The sequence below is a fragment of the Mesocricetus auratus genome, unplaced genomic scaffold (assembly GCF_017639785.1).
Source record: "Mesocricetus auratus isolate SY011 unplaced genomic scaffold, BCM_Maur_2.0 Super-Scaffold_4256, whole genome shotgun sequence".
Classification (NCBI taxonomy): domain Eukaryota; kingdom Metazoa; phylum Chordata; class Mammalia; order Rodentia; family Cricetidae; genus Mesocricetus; species Mesocricetus auratus.
Genome location: NW_024429182.1, coordinates 32,525,157 through 32,541,191, shown reverse-complemented (window position 1 = coordinate 32,541,191; position 16,035 = coordinate 32,525,157). Strand labels below are relative to the sequence as shown.

General features: G+C 34.7%; 1 protein-coding gene across 4 annotated transcripts in view; it reads right to left on the bottom strand.

Annotated features, from left to right (window-relative positions):
• The window catches only part of Rfx3 (regulatory factor X3), a 251,217-nt gene that overhangs the window by 233,580 nt on the left and 1,602 nt on the right, over window positions 1-16,035 (bottom strand). The gene's annotated exons all lie outside the window — the stretch shown is intronic.

Genomic DNA, 16,035 nt, shown 5'->3' with positions numbered 1-16,035 from the left:
CTACAACCAGATTTGATAAAGCATTCCACAACTGATAATGCTTCTTTGCCAAGATGCTACAGAAACCCACCAGGCAGATGGAATTCATTTGTGCATGCAGAGTGAAGGAGCAAAATGCCATTTGAAAAGATAAGAAGAAAGAGACTTAGACTGAAGTCAACCAAAATCTACTGTAAACTAAGTAGTATTATATTTACCAAATGCCAAAACTTCATTCATTTATGCCATTAAATGCATTTTGTATATGCAATGACATTCATAAAAATGAACTGTTCTAATGGCAATTAACTTTTTGATAAAAGAAGTGAAAAAATAGTTTATTACAATCCGATGCTTAATCAACAAATTAATAATTGATTTCTTCTTCTAGGGAAAAGCATTAGTTCTGATATTGAATTTATAAAATTTAACACATAATCTTTGCCCTCAAGAAGCTTACAATTTGAAAATGTTAAACATTTATAAAACAAGACTATAAAATATAATTTCTAATTAGTACCCTGGAAACAGTTTTGCTATAAGTGACCCATTAAGGTGGTGATCACTCTTAATCTTACATAAGAGAAATTTAATTAGGGAACCAAATGCATTCTAGACAAAATAAAGACTGAGAACAAAAGATTAATAGAAAAGAATCAGCAAGGTACAATTGGGGAGACCATGCTGGCACTGATAGCAACCTTCCCTTACATCAAGAATAGTGATTTTATATATATTATGTAATGGGGCCTTCCAAACAATCCTTCAAAGCAGAATTGTTACTCTATTTCAGACTTGAAGATGTCTGCCCAAGGATTAAACTCCTGTCAGTAGTGGATGCTGGAATTCTAACTCAGGTGTGCTCATTTCAAGATCATGTTCTTAATCAGTTCCTAGTACAGTTAAGCCGGGCTGGCTGAAGAAAAGGAATTGCAGAGCAGAGTAGTAAAGTGTGAGCATGAAATGCATCGAAGATTAGGACCCCCACGTGGTGGCCAAAGCTAAGCAGTTTTGTGGCACAATGGAGAATAGAAACATATACTTTTAAATTATTCTGGTAAATAGGCAGGGAGAAATCATTAAAACAGTGGTTCTCAATCTGTTACTTGTGACCAGATGTCCTGCATATCAGATATTTACAATGCAGTTCTAACAATAGCAAAACTATAGTTAAGTAGCAATGAAATAATTTTATGGTTGGGGGTCATCAAACATGAGGAACTGTATTAAAGGGTGGCAGCATTAGGAAGGTTGAAATCCACTGCTTTAAAAGATTCTGACTCAGAGAAATATAAAACTGTTAGAAGACACATTAATATAAATATACACTAATGTGAATATATTAGTTGAAGCAAACATAACCTAGGTTATAACTTCATGATATAGAGCACATTTCCTGTTTTATACTCTTCCCCCTATATACACAATAGATTCAACCATCTAGTGCTACTCTTTATTCTCTATATTCAGATTTTAATTCACTGCCTGAAAGGGTTTGGCACTTACCATCTGAATTATACTTTTAACACTCCTATTTTCCATTTTATGGCCCAATAAACATATTACCAACAAAGACACATTTAAATGTAAACATAAATTGTTCTGATCACTTTCCACAAAACAAGATCATCAGCTAAGCACAAAGCAACACTGTGTACTCTATTCTGAGTTCGACTTAATTCGTATGAAATTGTACTATTTTAAACCTCAGAGAATAAGAATTGGGAACTTTCCAACAAAAATGCAAGAGCTAACTAATATTTCGTCATACCTTTGTTTACCATATCTCCTTTTTTATTGAAGTTGAGAATAAATCCAATGGGAACAGTTTTACAAGAAGGTCTGTCTATAGGGATTTACCTTGTTAAGAGCAAATGACAAACGGTTTTCCCCCATAGGAAACCTGCTCTTGCTTTATATAAATGTATCCTTCAGATTTGGTGCCACAAATTAGACTGCAGAGAAATCAGTTTGTGCTAGAGAGTTCATTTTTCAACCTTCTCAGTGATTCTTGGATAGACTGTTTCACATAACAGTGCTAGAACTCAAATTACACACCTTTGTCACAAAAAGGAGAGCAAAATCAGTTCAAGCTTAAGGTCAAAGATTTACTACTAATTCTACAACAGGGAGGCAGGGGCAGTAATTCAAAATCTCAGTAATTACTTATTTCTGCCATACTTGTCTCATACTATTTATTGATAAATGAAATATTCTTCCAAAAACTGAAGTTACAAAATTAAACATGATGTAATAGCATGGTTGAATGTGTTGCTTCCAGTTGCTATGGAGTTAAGGGCAGTCTATTCACATATTCATTCTTTTGGTGTGCTCATTCATATTTTAGAGTACTGCAACACCTTTAAAGCCCAGCTTGGCAAGTCTCAGCCTGTGTGAACTATATCAAGTGTCATTTATTTCACTTTGGCTTCATTATAGAGTAACCCACAAGCATTTCCATTTTGTAAATTAAACTAATTTTCATACTAATCCTCAGAATGATTTGAATCAGAAGAGCTGGACAGGAGAGGGAACTCGGTGGCAGAGCAGATGCTAAGTGGATGGGATCCTGGGCTCCATCTTCATGTGCAAAAGTAATGATGTACACACCAAGTCCGAGAATTTCATACAAGAAAAATCACACATGACAGGAACAAAAGTGTAGTTTTCCATACTGTATTTTCATTTATTGTTAAACCTTAAAAGGTTTTAAAGGATACAATTAACTTTACTTCCAAATAACTACAAAACAGGACAATTAAATGATTCTTCTACCCAAGCTTACAGTTGGAATTTTAAAAAGTACTCAAATTTAGAATGTAGAATTATAAATGTTTGCATTCTTTAGAAAATAGGGAAATTAAAAGTAAAAACTATAAGAAGTATAGAATTTTAAAAGCATCGTACTTGTTGAGTGTGCCTGTAAGAAAAGTTTTGCACTAGCTGTATGAAATGAGTCAGAGCAAAGCATATGATGTTCATCATACAAGTCACTTACCCTCAGCTTTCTTTAAAGCAAGTGGAAGACAGAGAAGGGGCTCATCTAGATAACCTTCACAGTGCGCATGAAATGCAAGCACTCCGATTTTAGATATCCTAATTATGTCTCTAGCAGAACTGGCATATGTATGTAATTTGAAAACACATGCAACTGCATTAAGAGACACATTCATCTATTGTCTTCACTACGGACCCCCCATGCTTCTTCACCTGAGGAAAATGATAGCAGAATAGCAAAGCTGAGACAGGAACTCGAGGTGAGTATAAAAGAAATAAGGCATTCATCAGATGGCATTTGAGGTTCCAGACACAAAATTTTGGGTAATTTCTAAAACACCAAAGTAAATTTTTTGGTTAATGTTCCTCTTTATATATGAAGAGATAGAGATTCCTCCAAATTATAGCTGTTTGCTGCTAGGTGGTTATTCCAAAATAGGATAAATGTCTATCAGTATTTTTCTCACACTAGAAACACCTGCCTTTTAAATTACATCACATCCCAGGGGCAGTCAAATTTAAATGAGAGAGAGAGACTTGTAAAGGTTAATAAGAATAAAGTTTCTGAGCCGGGTGTCTTTAATCCCAGCACTCAGGAGGCAGAGGCAGGTGAATCTCTGTCAGTTCCAGGCCAAGCCTGGTCTACAGAATGAATGTCAGGACAGGCTCCAAAGTAATACAGACAAACCCTGTCTCGAAAAACCAAAAAAAAAAAAAAATCCTTCCTATGCTTTATTGATTTTTCTTCAATGTAAAATAATAAAAACCAAACAAAATTATGTTATTTGTACACAGTTTCTAAATGCACATAAAGTTACTACAATTAATGCTTAAGTTGATACTGCATTAGTTTCACAATGAAATCTATAAATATCACTTTAATTAGCCTTATAATACATGATCAGTTGTTTGCTGGGTTACATTTTTCATTTTGTTGAAAGTGTTTGGATCATTCAATTTTTTATTTTACTTCATTTCTGTGTGTTTTGTTTGAGAGGTTCAAATCCAGGGCTTTGAGCACACTAGGCAAATACTCTACCCATGAGTAGTATCTCCAATCCCAGCTAGTCAACCTTATTTTATGGGAGGTTAGTTATAGAACAAGATCTTGTAACCACAAGATAGTTTAGTTATTTTGTATAACTGCACTACCCATTCTGGCTACTTACTATGTAGCAAATATATTTTAAAAGATACTGCAGAATTGTTTAAGTCACAGACATTTTCACTAAAACTTTTAGATCACAAAAGTTTAGCAGTTAAAGTTATTATGTAAGTTAAAATATCAAAGTATATATATATATACTTCAATTTGATAATTTGATAATAAAAAATAACCTTTTAAATAAGAATTCATGTCTACATTTTGTGTTGTTCATTCAAATGTCAATTATCACAATCTGTAATACATGTTATTCCATTACAGAATATATCCCAAAGAAGAGTGATCTACGGATGGGAGGCAGCTTTTTGTTTGCTTTTGCTCTAGACTTTAACAAGGGAAAATGTTTCTTTCATGACTATATTAACTCAAATAAAAATTATATAAATAAAAAATAAGCCTATGCATCATACAAAGATAGTGAATTCAGAAAACATGAAACTGAATGATCCCACTAATTAGTACATCAGCTTCTAGATATCCCTTCCTTCATAATGTACCACAAATAACTTAAAACACGGCACTGAGTAGCTAACTTCCACTTTCCAAAACAGGGTATCATGCATCTCGGATGGGCACTCACTATGTAGCAGAGAATGACACCAAACTTCTGATCCTCCTGTCTCTGCCTCCCCATGCTAGGATTACAGCGCCCAGAGATTACTCTGTGCCGGGATGGCTCACAGGTCTTTGGGCATGCTAGGCAAACATCCTACCAATCTATCACAAATGAGCAGCTAGTCCCCGCACGTTGAACATTCCAGAAGGCAGTTGCTTCTCTTCCCTTGACAACTTACAAATGGCTCTGAAGTATTTTATTCAAACCTTCCCATAAAAAAGTGGGAATAATGACAGATCAAATATGAACTCCATCACATCTGAAAGATTTATCTCTAGACTTTTCTCTACCCTTAAAACATGAGCTTTTGTCCTTGGGTTCACCTCCTTTTCACTAAATCAATTTTCAAGTAGAGAGGCCTGGCATTACTAAACAAATCACTTAACCTAACAGCTTAACTTAACAGCAGGCAAAAACAAATTTCCTAATTCAAAGTTCTTGGAAAAAGCAGTATGAAGGTCAATCGTGTTAAAATACTTTACCTTCATATTATATCATTGTTTCAAATCTCCATTGTAAATTTCTCCAAAGCATCACAGGATAAGGAAGGATTGGAGTTACTTTTAGTGACAAGTCTTTCAATTATATACCTTTAATTTACTGAGCTCAAGGGAGTCTCCCACCTCAACCTCCAGTGTAGCTGGGACTACAGGCATGCACCAAGGCACACATACTATTATTACATAGCTTCAATAACAACAGATGATAGTAATTGTGAAGTCTATGTGATAAGTACACAAGGTTCATTATACACTTCTACTTTAATATCTTTTACATATTCCAAAATATAAGCAGTTTTGTTTTTTTTGAGACAGGGTTTCTGTGTAGCTTTGGAGCCTGTCCTGGAACTCTCTCTGTAGACCAGGCTGGTCTTGAACTGACAGAGATCCACCTGCCTCTGCCTCCCAAGTGATGGGACTAAACGCATGCGCCGCCACCACCCAAATATAAGCATTTTAAGAAAATAAATTTATAGTACATATACAAGTCTCATAAATGCACATTTTTGTAAATATAAGATAACCAGAGATTCCAATTGAGATGTGAACTTTGATTATTTTGTAAATTAATATTGTATTTCTTTTATAATAAAATAAAAATAAGATGTCGATGCAACAGTTGCTCCTTTTCTATATGTAACCTCCAAAAATAGTCAAATTTTATACAATGAAAAAAAGAGGTACCAAAGCTTTATTGTAAATATTTGTGAAAAATATTTTAAATGTGGCACTACCCATACAAAAACAAAAAACACTTCCTCACCTTCTCCTACTAATTAAAATTCATAGTCTGTATCTATACACATATCTATAGATATCTAATTCAACTGATTATTTCACTATTCACAGTGATTTATTCACCTACCTTTGTTTAATCTTTAATTATAATTTTCCTACTAATTTCATCCATTTTTCATTACCTCCCATCATTTTTTATCCTGTCAAATGCCCAAGTATCATTCATCATTTTTGTAATCTTCTATAATTTGGAACATTAAAGCTATATTCACATAGCTGAAGAAATGCAATTTTATATCTAACATACTTCATTTCTTTATTTTCTTTTCAAAACACATTTTAAAATCTAATAGAAATCTAAGCCAGTTCACAATTCATAAATTAACCAAAGTAGTAATGGCACCAAATACTCAATTTATGTAAATCCTTTATTAAAGTGAAACAACTGATAAAAATTTAAAACTTATATACTGAAATATGCAAGTATGTCTTCTTCCATTCTGATAGAATGTTTTACAATCAAATACTAGTGGCATTATTAGATTTGTTGTACATGGCAAACTGAGAATCATGTACTGTCCCTGAAATGACACCTCTTTTCCTTTGTCTGTATTTTAGTGTTTGCAATTATAATCCCACTCCCACTTACTCTCATTTTTACTCCATTTCTTCAGACCAAAGTGGTGTCCTGGGCATGGGGTGTCACCTATGGGAAGCATTTCAAAGGTTTTCAAACCATAGGTAAACTACAACTTCCAAAATTTTCATATAATGGATCCAAGGGAAATTCTAGACAGTGATGGAAAATTACCAAAGCACACGGTTTACAATGTGTACAAAAGGAGTCTTACTTTACTGCTATACAGGGCAGGAAAAGGGGTGAGTTGGGTATCAGGACCATAACACTAATAACATTAGCCTCCTCTTACAGGTTACTCTGATCACCATCTCCAGTCCATGGTCACTTGCACTCCTTTAAATTAAAAAATAAATAAACAAACAGACAAATAAATAAATAAGGCTAATATTCTTTCTTTCTTTTTCAAATAATCAAAATATTCTCTTTCCAAATTCAAAGATAAAAGAATCACAACTCGCTTGGAAGGTGGATTGCCAAAGTGTTTCCTCAGAGATAAGGCTACATCTATCATGAATGTTCCTCATTGAGTATTATTTAAAAATTCCAACACTCAGCAAACTTCTGAAGCACAGAATGGCTGAATGTTAATCGAGCACCATAATGTTGTGCCCTATTTTAACTGAAATGAACTGTCTTTATCAACTCCAGTAACGCAGCCCTTAGCCAAAATAGCCTCTAAAAATCAACACACAATGCAAAATACTAACAGAAACTATTACTAACCTCACACATAGGTCACCTGGAGAACTTAACCTTTCCCCTGGATCCTCTGCCTCCAGAGAACACCATGGAGATGGAAGGTTCTGTATGACTCCAAGATGATGACAATGCAGAAGGCAGTAAGGAGAAAACAACACTGAGGGTGTCCTACTGCCATCAGCAAAATGTGCATTAAGATAACTTTCTAAATTTGTACATAATAGCACACATAAAAGAGAGTATCTAAGCTAAATCCCAAAAAGTATATTTTTTAAAACAAGGCATTTAAGACATATTTCATCTTTCATATACTAAATGTTTATAAAATATATTCTCCACACCACATTAAAATACAAGCTGTAAGTGCATTTAAAGTTGTAAAGATGTCCAGATTGCTAATATAATAATTTGTTTTTATTAATAACCCTAAGGATAACACTTTATCAAAACTTGTCAATATTTTCACCAGACATAATAGAAGCTAGTAAGTTAAAGTCTGATGTTAGAGACTCTTTAGCTCTTTAAAATGTCAGCACATTAGAAGCTGAGGAAAATGTTACATTTTTTTTTACCAAAGATATATCCACAAATGCATCTATACAAAGTAAAGTATAAAGAGATAGATTAAGGGGCTGAGAGATGGCTCAGAGGTTAAGAGCACTAGCTGTCTTCCAGAGGTCCTGAGTTGAATGTGAACAACCACATGGTGGCTCTCAATCATCTATAAAGAGGTCCAGTTCCTTCGTATGGTGTGCAGGCATACTTGCAGACAAAACACTGTATACACAATAAATAAATCTTTAGAGAGAGAGAGAGAGATTAAGAAATCATAGCCAGGTGGTGATGGCACACGCCTTATGGGAGGCAGAGGCAGGCGGGTCTCTGTGAGTTCGAGGCCAGCTTGGTCTACAGAGCAAGTTCCAGGACAGCCTCCAAAGCCACAGAGAAACTCTGTCTCGAAAAACCAAAAAAAAAAAAAAAAAAAGAAAGAAAAAAGCACTTACAAACAGATGTGATGTGATGGCACACTACACCTTTAATCCCAGCGCTTGGGAAGCTGAGGCAGGATGTTCAAGAGTTCAATGACAGGCTGCACTTAGAAAAATAAAAACAAACTAAAAGAATCATATATGAACACTCCTAAAGCACAATGCTGGCTCTTGAAAAAGATATTTTTTTATCTAATAATGTACTAATGAATAAAAAACTTCAGATATTTTATCTTAATGATAAATGAAATACAATGAACATTTGAGTAAAGTAAAATATTTATCCCTAAGAAGTATATGTAGCCGGGCGGTGGTGGCGCACGCCTTTAATCCCAGCACTCGGGAGGCAGAGACAGGCGGATCTCTGTGAGTTCGAGGCTAGGCTGGACTGACAGCCTCCGAAACAATACAGAGAAACCCTGTCTTGTAAAAACCAAAAAAAAAAAAAAAAAGAAATATATGTACTCTGCACAATACTGCAGCAGAAAAGGAACAAGATCCAGGAGAAACCACACTGCTTCAGCCACCTCCGACTCCCACCTCCCCAAACTCTGTGCCCCAGCAACAGTCAGGGCTCTGAAATGCAGTAAAATAGGGAAATACACAAGTTACTGGTATTTAACAAGAGAAATGAGATATGATCTCTAAATGTGCATGTTTCTTGTTCCCCTTCAGCACCCATTCCTATTCCTCCACAGTGACAATATTAAAGGAAAGAAAATTTTCAACACAGGCTCCCTTTGCAGTCCTATCTACAGCTTGCAATCCTTTGGCCTAAACTTCCTGGGGGTGTGTATTGCAGACATGTGCCACCGTACACAGCTTGAAGAAACCCAACAAACAAGAGTCTCTAAAGTGATTTGGCACAGTAAAAAAAAAAACTGTAGAAACTCAGGGTGCAGAACATTACATCCATTTTGGAATAATAGTTATATGAAATATACACAAATGCTATTAAGCATACAAAAATCCAAATAAGGCCCAGAAACTTGAATCTGTTTATATTAACCAATTAAAATATCATTCAAAACAACTTTGAAATAATAAAAATTACAATCTCTTTATCTTTCACATACTGCCCTATACAAGCTGGTGAGAGTTGTGATATAGCAGAATATATGCTCTCTCCTAAGTGCAAAAATGTTTCCTGCCTTAGCGCCTGCCTCTCCCCACACCCTCCCACCCTGTCCTCTGTCTATCCACACACTGGGGAAATTATGTCCTGTTTTAAATATCTCACTGGTGAGCAACAGGAGCCCCAACTGTCAGACACTTGTCTGGCACACATTCTTTGAGAAGCTAGTTCCAGCAGGAGCTCAAGCTGTGAGGCTCAGCTCACTCCTATGTGGGTGAAGAAATCAGAGCACTTGGCCACCATTCTCTAAAGAAACCACCAAAATGGTAGAACTTTGAGAACCTGCACCAGGCATAGCCAGTGCATTACCACTGGGTTCTGGGTTTTCTTGGTTGTTCTCAAAAAAAAAAAAAAGAAAGAAAGAGAGAAAGAAAGAAAGAAAGAAAGAAAGAAAGGAAGGAAGGAAGGAAGGAAGGAAGGAAGGAAGGAAGGAAGGAAGAAAGAAAGAAAGAAAGAAAGAAAGAAAGAAAGAAAGAAAGAAAGCCTACAAGTAAGCAGCATGCTAGATTTCGAAACCATAGAAAAATCACACACCAATTCTTCCTGGTTCCATGTCATTGGCATGCTCCATCTTTCCAGGCTAATTTTGCTATGGATTCACAGGGGTTGCAAAGAGTTTTGGAGATCACATATTTTACGTAACTAGTCTGCAGTTTCAGTCAGCAGCAAACTGGGTACCTTTGTCCTCTTCTTCACGCTCCTCTGGCCACAATCTTGGAACCCTTTGCTTCCCAGTCTAGTAACCTTTTTTTCCTTTCTTCTCCAACATTGCTGAATGTATCTCTGCTCTGTCTCCTCTCACTTTCACTCAGGCCTGTTGCCTCACTGTTTTTATGTTTCTGGTTAAGCATCTAACAGCCTATACTTACCTTTTGTCTCAGCAGGAAATATAAGAACCCTTGGGAATCCCTGGCCAGGCACTATAAAACAAAGGCAAGCAGTACTGACTGGCCATAACTGTCTCTATAAAAGAAAGACTACTGGAGTTGAGTCAGCATAGGTATTGGTAACTGTGCAAACATACTAATTTTGGGTCAGCCTGGACATTTAACCCTTAAGTATTTTGTCAGATTACATGCCCAGAAGTAAAAAAAATGCCCCCACCCCACCTCCAAGACAGTGTTTCTTTGTATAACAGCTCTGGCTGTCCTGAACTCCATTTGTGGATAAGGCTGGCCTTGAACTCACAGAGATTCACCTGCCTCTGCCTCCCAAGTGCTTGGGATTAAAGGCATGTGCCACCAAGCCAAAGCTAAGAAACCTTTTAAATAAAAACAATAGTCGGGCGTTGGTGGCGCACGCCTTTAATCCCAGCACTCGGGAGGCAGAGGCAGGCGGATCTCTGTGAGTTCGAGGCCAGCCTGGTCTACATAGCGAGTTCCAGGACAGCCTCCAAAGCCACAGAGAAACCCTGTCTCGAAAAACCAAATAAATAAATAAATAAGTAAATAAATAAATAAATAAATAAATACAACATTCAGATTACATCACTAATAAAATAATGTTACATTTCTGTTCAAGAAGGCAGAAATTGTCCAGAAGAAAACAGATGTTTGGAAGTAGTACAGTATATCCATTTAAATCACATTTTCTGACCTTCTTCCAAGGCTCCTTTGAAAATCTATTACATTTGAAGCGGGCACAGTGACAAGGCACAGGTAATCCCCACACCCAAGAAACTAAGGCAAGAAGATCATGAGATTAAGGCTGGGCTGTACTCACAGAGAAAATATATAAATCATATTTCCAGTTTAAGATTAGGATTATTTAAATAACTATAAAAGGAGAAAAGTACTTTACTACTAGTCAAATTGCTCAGAAAATAGAAATTCAATATAATTATCGAACAGCACCCTTATATGTGACAGCCAACTTGAAAATGTTAATTTGAAACTTTTTTAACATCTAAAGAAAGCAACAGATAGCATTTTCTTGTGTAATATTTCATGTTTTAAGTTATTCTGGGTTATGTTCCAAAGCTACTTTACTACATAAGTAGCAATTAGTAAATTATTCATCAATGCTAAACAAGTGTATCAGTGGTAACCTTATCTATTCCCCTTAGTATGGGTGTTAAGCATCACATTATAAAATTGTGGAATAACTGCTAATGAATTCATGTTTTAAAACTGTCTAAACTATTTACTGTCATTACACAATAAAGACTGCATGTAGCATAAAGTTGATGAAGAGAACTCCAAATAATTTCAAATGTATTAATATATAACATGTGAAGAGAAAATAAAAATGGGACAATGAAATAAACAATGGAAGAATAAGAGATAATGAAATATTATGTCATTAGTTCTGCACAAAAATCTCTAGGCCAGAGAAGTTAGGTAAACACAGAAAAAGGAGATCATTAAACGCCTGTAAGCAAAACTAAGACACAGCATTGGAATAGCATTCTTTTAATTTAGTATGGTTTAGAAAGCTGACTATCAAGTGGCAATCCAAGCCTCTGACTGATGGCTTTGTACCTTTGTTTTAATTTGTCAAATGAGGAAAAGAGAATAATTATGTAATGACAATAGATTAGTAGAAAATATTTCAAAACTCTAGTCCTATGGCAAAGGGAAGGTTAGAGCAAAACAATTCTTAGGTAGCAATAAGACTGGAAGAAATTGCTTCTCAATATTTCCTAACTGCAACACCCAACAGTCGTTAAGCATTGATCCTCAAGCTGACCAACAAACACATGAATTTGCATCTTTGCCATTGCACAGATGTCAGGAAATAGTAAATAAAAGCAACTAACTTGTCTAGAGTCACACAATTAATGGGATTAACTGACTGACTCTAAATAAAGCCTGTGCGCATGTAGGCTATATAACATGATGTCCCATTCACCAGTAATAATCTATACAAGTTATTTCCTGAACTTTCATTAGATACACGTGGACATGAAATATAAGACTTCAAATACAAAGAGTTTTAATATATACACAAATACATTTAAAACCTCAGTGGCATAAAATGACAAACTGCAAAGGATTGTATCATTTAAAGAAAGATGACTAAACTATTATAGTCGAAAGAAAAATTACTAAACTATTGTAGTGAGACTCATATGGAGGAAAAATGCTACTGTCTTTTGAAGTTCTGGGATCAAGGAGTTCCTGCACACAAATTGTTACAGCTTATAGTTACTTTTCAAAAGTATCACAATTAAATACTATAGCTGGGATTGGAGTGCATCATTACCCAAACTGAAGTTTGTACAACATAACTATGCTTTTCCAAGCTTTCTAAAAGAAAATATTATGGTTTTAAAGACTGTCACTGAGTATTAACTGTGTAAAAGTATAATCAGTAAAGGAAGAAGCCACTCAAAAGACAGAAAATCACACACACACACACACACACACACACACACACACACACACACACATCTCAGGGTGGGAAGGATAGCTCAGCCTTAAGAGCATTACTTGTTGCTCTTACAAAGAACCCAGCAACCACATGAAGATTCACAACCATTGATTACTCCAGTTCCAGGGCCTAAGACTGAAATGAGGACTGAAATGTCCTCATAATATGACCAATGTATACAACTATAAGACTAAGTGCTAACATAGTCTGTGCCAAGGCTATGCTCTCAGGCATATAGCTCATTACTGGATGTGATATGCTACAGTATTACACATACCCTTTCTGTATAGACAGGTTTCCCAAGAAACTGCCAAGGAAACCAGTATATTAAATGTTAAACTTCACAGAAGTAAGCCAGATGCTTAAATGCGTAAGTGGCTAAAATTTTCTTTATATAACTGTTCTAATCAATTCACATTTTCGTGAAAATAATCTTGTATTACAAACAGCACAGCACCCTCTGGTGTATCCATTATAAGATATATAAAATTCCCACAAATAAAAGGATAAAATCATAAGTAAAAAATAAATCTTAGAGAATCAACAGGGTGGGTGATACTTTCTGAATTTATTCGGGTACATATATTTAACATGTTTAAACAAAAACAATTTTCATTTTTAAAATATCACTGTAAAATGTATAGCAATTGTCAGAAAATTTGTTTTGGTTTTAAAGTACTAAACCAACCAAAATAATACATTTTCAAATACATAACTTTAAATAAAATAATGCTATCAATAAAATTCTTGAAGTAGGGAATGGCAAAATGTTAGTGGTTATATAAGCTAAATTCATTTTACTCAAATCCACCTGTTTTGGATGTAGATAAATTTGACTTGAATATATAAACTGTTATATATTGTTTCTGAATTCAAAGTCAGTTTATCATTATCTATAAGGATGGAAAGATAGATGTTTTGGCAAATGAATCTACCAATTCCTACAGTTTGAAAACACAGTGATAGTCACAAATTAAAGCTAGTGAGTTCAGTTACAAACCTAGAGCACGTCAAAGACTGATAGTGTTCAACTTTTACATATAGAAAGAACCCTCTCCCTGTGAAAATAATTAACTAAAAGATGATATAACAAACTCAACATGATGCTACTTCCTTCGGACAGCCCTTTGTAACCCACTGCAAGTTCCAAAACAATGCAGGAAAAAGTGAGAGTAACACCTGTTTAAAACAGACATCTGTCTCTAACAAGTTAAATTTAGTCAAATCCACTTAATCTTGGTTTTCCAAAATAAGGGAACACTATGGACTACTTGTGAACTGAAAAGAATTTAAAATCTATTTTGTGATGACAACTGGTAATATATACCTAAAAATTTCAAGAGCTAAGGCAAATAAGTAAGATAAACTATTTTTAATGTAACTGCAAGTGAATAAAGGATATTTAGTGGCATGCTCACCAAAAACAAGTAGGCAAGCTTCATAATTTAAAACGACTAATTTCTCATTCTCATTTCTTGTAATATATTCTCATTATGAGGATCACAAAATCACACTGCTACTAGAGTATTTAGAAAAATAAAAATCTTCCAACATATAAGATACTATGATCCATCCTTATATGTGAGTGTGACCTGAAAATTTTTACTTTTCAGTTGTTTAAAAAAAAAAGTGTCACAATTAACTTATTTAGAGTTTTTGTTTGGGCAAGTTAAAGAATATCTCATTTATAAACTATAAACCTAGTGAGTACCTCCACAGAATACAAGATTATTTGAATATTGGATTTAAAATACAGCATTTTAGAAATTAAGCCTAAATACCTCATGCCAAACAAAGCAGTGTGAAATGATAGAAAGCTTCTAGAAATGAATTATTACACATAAATTTACTGTGCCTATTCCCTACACAATTTAATTGAATAGTATAATAGACAAGGTGTAATTCAAAAAGACTGAGACAGGCATCATGGCACACTCTGAATCACAAATATTCAGGTCCTCAAAATGTTACTGCTTAATATGTTTCATTTCAAAATATGATCACTTTCCCAGATTTGTTAGTCTACAAAGCTGAAAACTGAGGATGCCAATGCAGAGTATAGTCCCTCCTAGGAAAATATGGGGGAGGGGGGATGAACTAAATGGTATTTAACTTTGTATTTCATTTTAAAGATCAATTATTATAATTCTAAGTTAATCAATCCATAAAAATAATTTTATCTTATCAGAAGCCAAACTATCCCTAATATCAGCTCTTAGAACAAAGATTTGTTTCAAATGGACTAGCTATTTAATATAGTCCAATATTACATTCACTTTCAAATCAACTTGTGAACGGATATAAAAAAAAAGAAAAAAGAAAACCTGATACATGTTTGATGAGTGAAAAGTATCTGAAACATTCTTGAGCACTGCAAATAAAAATATTAAGCAAGGACATTTTAGCATATACAATCTATTCTGCCAAAACTTACATAAATGGCATAAGATCTAAAACTGTCCCAAGACAGAAAAACTCTACAAGTTCAGACCCAGTTGCTTCACCATCCAAAAATGTTCAGGCATTTGACACTCATACGAACAGCAGAGGGGGGTAAAAGGAAAAGGAAAAAAGAAAGGAAAGGAAAGGAAAACATACAAGTTAGCATTTGAGATGTGCATCGAAGACAGGCTGGGGAAGGAATGAATAACTATTGAGAGATCCAAACAGACTTCTTTCAGAATCAAATATCACCTTCATTTAAAATAACGGAAATGAATTAAAAGGCAAGTTTTTTTCAATCCCCAACTCTTATTTTACAAAATATTAGCCTTAATGGCATTATAATTACCCAACCTCTTCATTGACAATCTCAACAATAATTAATACTGTCACATTATTCACAGGCTTCTCTGTCACTTGAATCAATAAATGTTTGCTGTTAAAAAGATTAAATAAGCACTTTAAAATCTGAATTGGAAATTTCATATGTGCAACTATAGTTGTACATTGTTTGTTTTAGCTCACAGTCACTATCAATTTTTTGTTGTTGTTGATAACCTACTAATTGTTAGGCTGGAAATGAGCAAAATTAAAGGATCTGTAAAACCCGGTTAGCTCCAATCAAGAAGATACTACTTGAGAACTGTTAAGTATTCAAATCTACAGGGGGCAACTATTTTCTCCAAAGAAATACTTTAAAAGTATTTTCTTCTGAGCAGTTTAAATCACTGTCCAAAGAAAACCAGAAAGTCAACAAAAAGAA